The sequence below is a fragment of the Adiantum capillus-veneris genome, chromosome 17 (assembly GCF_014529385.1).
Source record: "Adiantum capillus-veneris isolate H3 chromosome 17, ASM1452938v2, whole genome shotgun sequence".
Classification (NCBI taxonomy): Eukaryota; Viridiplantae; Streptophyta; class Polypodiopsida; order Polypodiales; family Pteridaceae; genus Adiantum; species Adiantum capillus-veneris.
The window spans coordinates 83,845,130-83,851,418 of record NC_140947.1 but is presented as its reverse complement, the minus strand read 5'-3'; the positions used below and the strand labels follow the sequence as shown (position 1 = coordinate 83,851,418).

Below are 6,289 nucleotides of genomic sequence, written 5' to 3'. Positions count from 1 at the left end.
TAGAAGAGGTACAAGAGGGTAAACTACAAGATGATCATTATTGGATTCTTGATGGCCAACATTCAATTTATGCCACAAAATTTTTGCTTCACAATGAACAAAAAAACAATGAGATATTTCAAAGATTGATTGACGTGTATAAATTTTGAAAGGATCGTATTGTTGTAAATGCTCCTCCAATGGTTGCAATTGCTATATCTACCATTGCAAATGATGAGGCTAAAGCATTGTATGTCAAGCAACCTTACAGTCAAATATTGTGGCATTTGCAAAGTCAATGGATCTATTCTGGACGACCATCAAGGGCAGCAACTAGAGTTGCAAAGGGACATACATCTCGTGCTGGATGGGATGTAAGTGTCTTTCTTCTTCTTTCTTATTGTCTTTAACTAAACACTTTAGTTCAATCTTCTCATTGGTGTTATATTTCTTTCTAGAATTTTCTTTGATCGGCAAGAATGAGTGCAGGAGCAAGTTGGATTGCTAAACAAGCACACATGGTTACATATTCGGATCAAGTTTATGATTATTGGCTAGAAATTATTAAAAGGCTTAAGGAGGAGAACAAGAAACCCCCAACAACGGTATTCAGATTTCTTTGCAGTCTTGAGGAATCAGAGGTAAAGATCATTCAAGAAGAAATTAAAGATGAGAAGATTTCATTGTCAAAGAGTGCAAAAGATGGTGATGTAATTGATATGTATGATCGAACCAAGCAACTCAAACAAGACAAACTCATTCAAGACGCACTTCTTGAAGACTTCAATGCTTTGAATGAGTCATCACCGTGTAAAGATTTGGAGAAAATAGTCAGCATGTATAAAATCAATGATGCATTTTATAAAACCATTATAATGCTATGTGAGTAATGGCTAAAAAATAGCTTGAAGCGTGGTACAAAGAAAATAAATTTTTTGGATGAAGCTATAAAATACATACAATGGGAAATTCACCTTTACAAGGAGAAACTTGAGTCTCTTGATTTGCCATGGTCCACCTATGTGATGAACCTACAGATGGAAGGAAATATGTACTTGAAGCGCCACTTCAACAACCAAATTCCTATTGGCTTATGCATTTTAGACTTGACAAAATACTATGGGGACAACTTGCACTGGAGTGAGGAGATATTTAGCAATGCTTTGGATGGGATTTTGGCTATTTTGGGAGGCTCAATTGATCCTGGATTTGTGATTCTTGCATTTATAGATTTCTCTAAAATCACAAAATTGCAATGTGCATTCCATAGTATGGGAGATAATGTGAGCTACCATTGTTCTGGTGCCTTGCATCACTTTCCATTAGCACCTTGCAAAGGAGTAATTCAATTCCTTGTGGTTATTGCCTTCATGGGACAAAGTAATGCATTTGAAGAAGTGAGAAGGAGATCAAAACAACATCCCATGCCAATTGATTGTATTTTGCTTCAAGTAGAAAAATGAAGCCATGTCAGATTTGCAATATTTGGAAGCCAAAAAAAGAGTTTTCATCAAGCACTACAATCATACATACTATTTTGAAGATCTCAAGCTTGTAGATCTGTTTAGTGATGGCTCTCTGGTTGCACAAGAAGGATTACAAAAAAAAGACGTCATCTGCTTAGTTGAGAGCGTGCAAGAGCAAGGAACTTTAGCAACTAGGCTTCTCAAATTTGCTAAGGCCCATGCTTATATAGAAAAGTGGGCTAGCCTTCAAGATCAACAACCTACTTTGCAATTAGCTGGCGATGTACCCATCAGAGAAGATGTTTCTCCGCAAGAAGAAGAAGAAGAAGACCAACCTCCTTTGTCAATTGAGGCCTACTTGGAAATGGAAGGACGTATGTTTTGAGCTTCTTGTATATGTTAGCATCTATTCTTGTTGATTTGATACTCTTGATGTTAGGTTTTGTTTCATGTAGTATTTTTTGAGTCATGTTTTTCATCTTCAAGAATTAAAGGTTTAAATATAGAGAATAATTTTTGAATGATGAACCCTTAGATTTTAAAAAAAACACTAGCCTAATCTTAAGAGATTGAATTGACGAGTTAGACCTCGTATTATCCCCATAATTTTATACTTTCAAGGCTAGCATGGGTAGTGAACCATACAGATCCCAATCGCAAGCTAGAAGTGTGATAGACCTTCAAGCAATCCCATATAGCTTCGACAAGTGGTGGACCTTCCATGGAGGCTAATTCAAACAAGTGTGGTGGTGAACCTTCTGTGGAGTCTATTGTGGTAGACTTAAAACAATAGCCATTTCCTTGCACTGGCTTGGACAAGTGGTAGACCTTGCTTCTATTAAGGTCTCTATTGAGAGAAGAAGAGAGAGATTAACTAGGCATAGATTTGTAAATTTATCCAAAAGGGAAACGTGTTGGATTACAAAAATACCTCTCATTGTACGAGTGTCCAAAACGTAGCTATATATTTCATTCAAAATTAACACCTTTGGATAAAGGCTTATCTTTAGACATATCAAGAGGTTATGGCTATGCATGTGTTGAGACTATTGGTCGACTTGAATAAGGAGACACATAGTTTGTTGACTATGAATTTATTTGATGTTTTCAAGTATTTATATGGATAGAAGTCTTAGTTATATGTGTTAAGATGACTTTTAATGGATCAAATCTCAATCAAGTAAATCATGGTTGTTAACTTTATGTGGCCTTCAATATTCACTTAAGTACTAACTTTTATTAAAGTGTAGGGTGTACAAGTTTGCCACAAAAGATTGTAGTAAAGACTAGTGTTGCCTTGTGTACCAATAGTTGCAAGGATTATAATATTGATTTTACCTTGAATAAACTCCTAAGTTTGACTTCCACATGTTTAAAATTGGTGATTTAAATTCTAGTGATTTTTTAGAAACCAATGTTATTTGTGTTTTGCAAATTGGGATAGATAAGGCCCCTGTGGTTGAGTCCACAATTGTTGAACCCCTTTATTCTATTATTTGTGACATGCCCAAGGTGGATGATACGTCTATACCAAAGTCTGGTGATGTGCACCTTGAGCAAGCTTGCAACATTGATAATAAAGAAATGCCTACTCCAACAATACAACCTACTTCAAAAGAGACTAAAACGTCTACTCAAGTGTTATTTCCATTTGTTTCTACTTCATCTAGTGCAGATGTTGAGAAATCCATACTCACAATTATTTTGGACTTAACTGGTCTGCTATTGAAACGTTCTCCTCAGCCATCCTCACACCACCAGTCAGTGCAACTAGATCCAAAAAGATATATTATACTTAGGCCAGGTTGCATCCAATTCTTGAAGACTATATTATAGAGGTTTAATGTTGCAATTTGGTCGACGGCTACTAGGAACAATGTGCTTCAAATTCATAAATCACTAGAGAGATTAGCAAAAGGTACATTGCCTTTCTTTGCAATTTGGAATCAAGAAGGTTGCCACACTTGTCAAAGCAATAAATTATCTAGACTTGACAATCCAACCGTTGAGGCAATGTTCAAGCCTCTAGCTAAAATTGCCATGGGGTATGAATGTGACCCACGAAGAACAGTGCTTAATGATGACTCTCATTACAACGGATGCATTTCCCCTGAAAACAATTTTATTTTTCCATCCCAATTTGATGGTGAAAAATAGGTTGACGATATGCTCTTGGAGGAGTTGCTTCCCTATTTGTTTGAGCTGGATGAGATAAGGGATGCGCGGAATTTCATTGCCTCTAATCATTACGGACAGCCAGCATTGACAAATGAGAGTGAATATAAAGAAATCAAAGATAATTGGAAGCAAAAAAATGATGCTTGGTAAGCCAAGGTGTTCTTTACAAGAAGGATAAAATATGACAACGGTGAAGCTATCCTTGAAGGCAAACACAATCGAGCAAGTGACAAAACCGACAACAATGACATCAGACGAGCCCAAATACAAGAGATACTGGAAAACAATGGTATAACTGTTGAAAGCATGAAGGCACCATAATTGATCAATCTAGCTAGGCAATTGGGATGTACTACAAAGGGGCCATTGAAGGCAGCCACTGCAAAGGCTTATATAACAAGGTCAAAGTTGAGAACAATCTTCTAAGTCTAAATAAAACACATCCCTAAGGTACCTTTTATGACTTGAACCTTGTTTCACATACTTGAATATAAATGTGCATGGTATCAAATTTTTCTTTTTGTTTCTTCTTGCAGATCTCGAAAAAAATATTTCTACATATTTCGGAGCAAGCTTGGACATGTGGTGGACCTTTTGGTAAAGCCCCTCATGGGAAACGCATCACAAGTCCTCCATGCAGTGAGAAGGAAAAACAAAGAGCCTAAGAGGTTGGATAGGTGGTGGAGCTTGCACCTTTTCTCCCATTCCCAATTGAGTCTAGCTATCCACCACTATATTGTATGAAGTGTAGCTCGGACAGGTGGCAGACCTTGAAACAAGAGATTCCTCATCATTGAGCCTAGTTTGGACCTATGGTAGATCTTACTTTTTTCCATTCATAGTGGAGCCTAGCCTAGCCAGGTGGTAGACCTTACTTTTCTCCATGCTTCAAAGAAGCATAGCTTGGAGAAATGGTGAAGCTTTGTAAGGTTTTCAATCGGGATTTTTTTAAATCAATGAGGAAGTTGAAGATGGACTTTGTCATCTAATAATACCATAGTGTAGAAATATAGAAAATGTTTGTATTCTTTGAAACATAATAAATTTCTTGTTTTTCAATTGCAGAGTCATCACTACAAGAAAGCGGGTTGACTATCTATAGGCATGATTTGAAGGAAGGTTTTGAAGCACCCAACCAGCCTCATCCAAGGCCTTGTCGTATATATCAATCACCTCCTTGTCACCTACCACTTGTTGTCAAGAATATCAAAAGAGTGCTTGTTTTGGACCTTGAAGGACTGCTTTTGAAGAAGATTGAAATAGAACATGGACATCTTATGCCATCTTGGGCTCAACACATGCGTCTTGTGGAGGATAAAGATGAAGTTTATCATGCGGTGTGCCTAGACGCAGAAATGTTTTTGGATTTCTGTGGTGAATACTTTGAGTTGTGGATATGGACTTGCTATAACCTAACAAGAGTGCAACACATCACACAAAAATGTTTCCCAAAGCATTATAGCAAGTTTAAGATCTATAAAGTAACAAGTGTTGCCAAAATCCAAACATCATGTTAGGTTTTAGAAGGGTTCATCATAAAAACTTGAGCGATATTTGGAAGATGTTTGAGGACTTGGATGCAAAGAATACCTTGATTTTTTATGATAGTCCATATAGGATGATGTGGAATATGCCAGGAACATATCTTATATTTCCAAAGATGTGGAGGAAAACACCTGAGCAGCTTCAAAGATTCTTGCAAGAAATGATTATTCCATGGTTACTTGGATGGTTGTATGCAAGAGACAAGAAATATTATACCCATAACGTAATTCTAAATCAGTATAGTGATCTTAAGACAAATCATGTCCTCCATGTGTACGTGTCAAGGCGATAACATTAAAGAAGGTTGAGAATGATCCTTTTTATGGCCAGATGATGTCTTTTAGTATGATGTGTATTTGTATTACTATATAATTCGAAGGTTATTTTTAAACAAAGATGTGTCAATTTGATGAAAACTTGCATGGAGTGCACCCTACTCTAAGGGGACTTGCAGGTATTCTATAGGGTATCTTATTATAAAGAAAATTATTTGTACACGGAGTGCACCCTTCTCTAAGGGGACTTCCACGTATTACTCCAGTGTATGCTATTATAAGGAGAATCCTATGTGATGGATTGTGCTCTGGTCTAAGGGACTTGTAATGGAGTGCACTCTACTCTAAGAGGACCCCCATGTATTACTAGAGTGTATCCAATTACAAGGAGAATTTAATGTCATGACAAAGCATCCCGCTTTAGAACAAAAATGTGTCAATGAACTCTACCCTAGTCTAAGGGGACTTCACTATATTACTAGAGTGTATTCAAGTCTAAGGAGATTTCAATGTAGTTCTAGATTGCACCTTGTTTTTGGGGACTCATTTTACTAGATTATGGTTGTGTTTCATCATGATGTATTTAAAAAAAACTATTTTTGTTCTTTAGCAATTCTATATCATTCCATCTCAAGGTTGCATCCATTTGTAACTAGGAGAAACTTATGTTTGATATCAAAATAAACCTTATAAGTATGGAATGGAGAATTCATGGATGTGCAAGAATTATCTTGGTCTTGGCACGCATGTTTGCCTAAAACCTTTATTTTTGTGTCCTTCATATAAAAGAGTTTTAGAACCCACAAGTCTTTGAAAGGAAAAATATAAAGTCTAATTGTTTGCATT

At 36.6% G+C, this 6,289-nt stretch overlaps 1 pseudogene; it reads left to right on the top strand.

Annotated features, from left to right (window-relative positions):
* The first annotated feature begins 4,888 nt into the window (after positions 1-4,888).
* LOC147437595 (uncharacterized) lies at positions 4,889-5,460 on the top strand (annotated as a pseudogene).
* Positions 5,461-6,289: the final 829 nt, after the last annotated feature.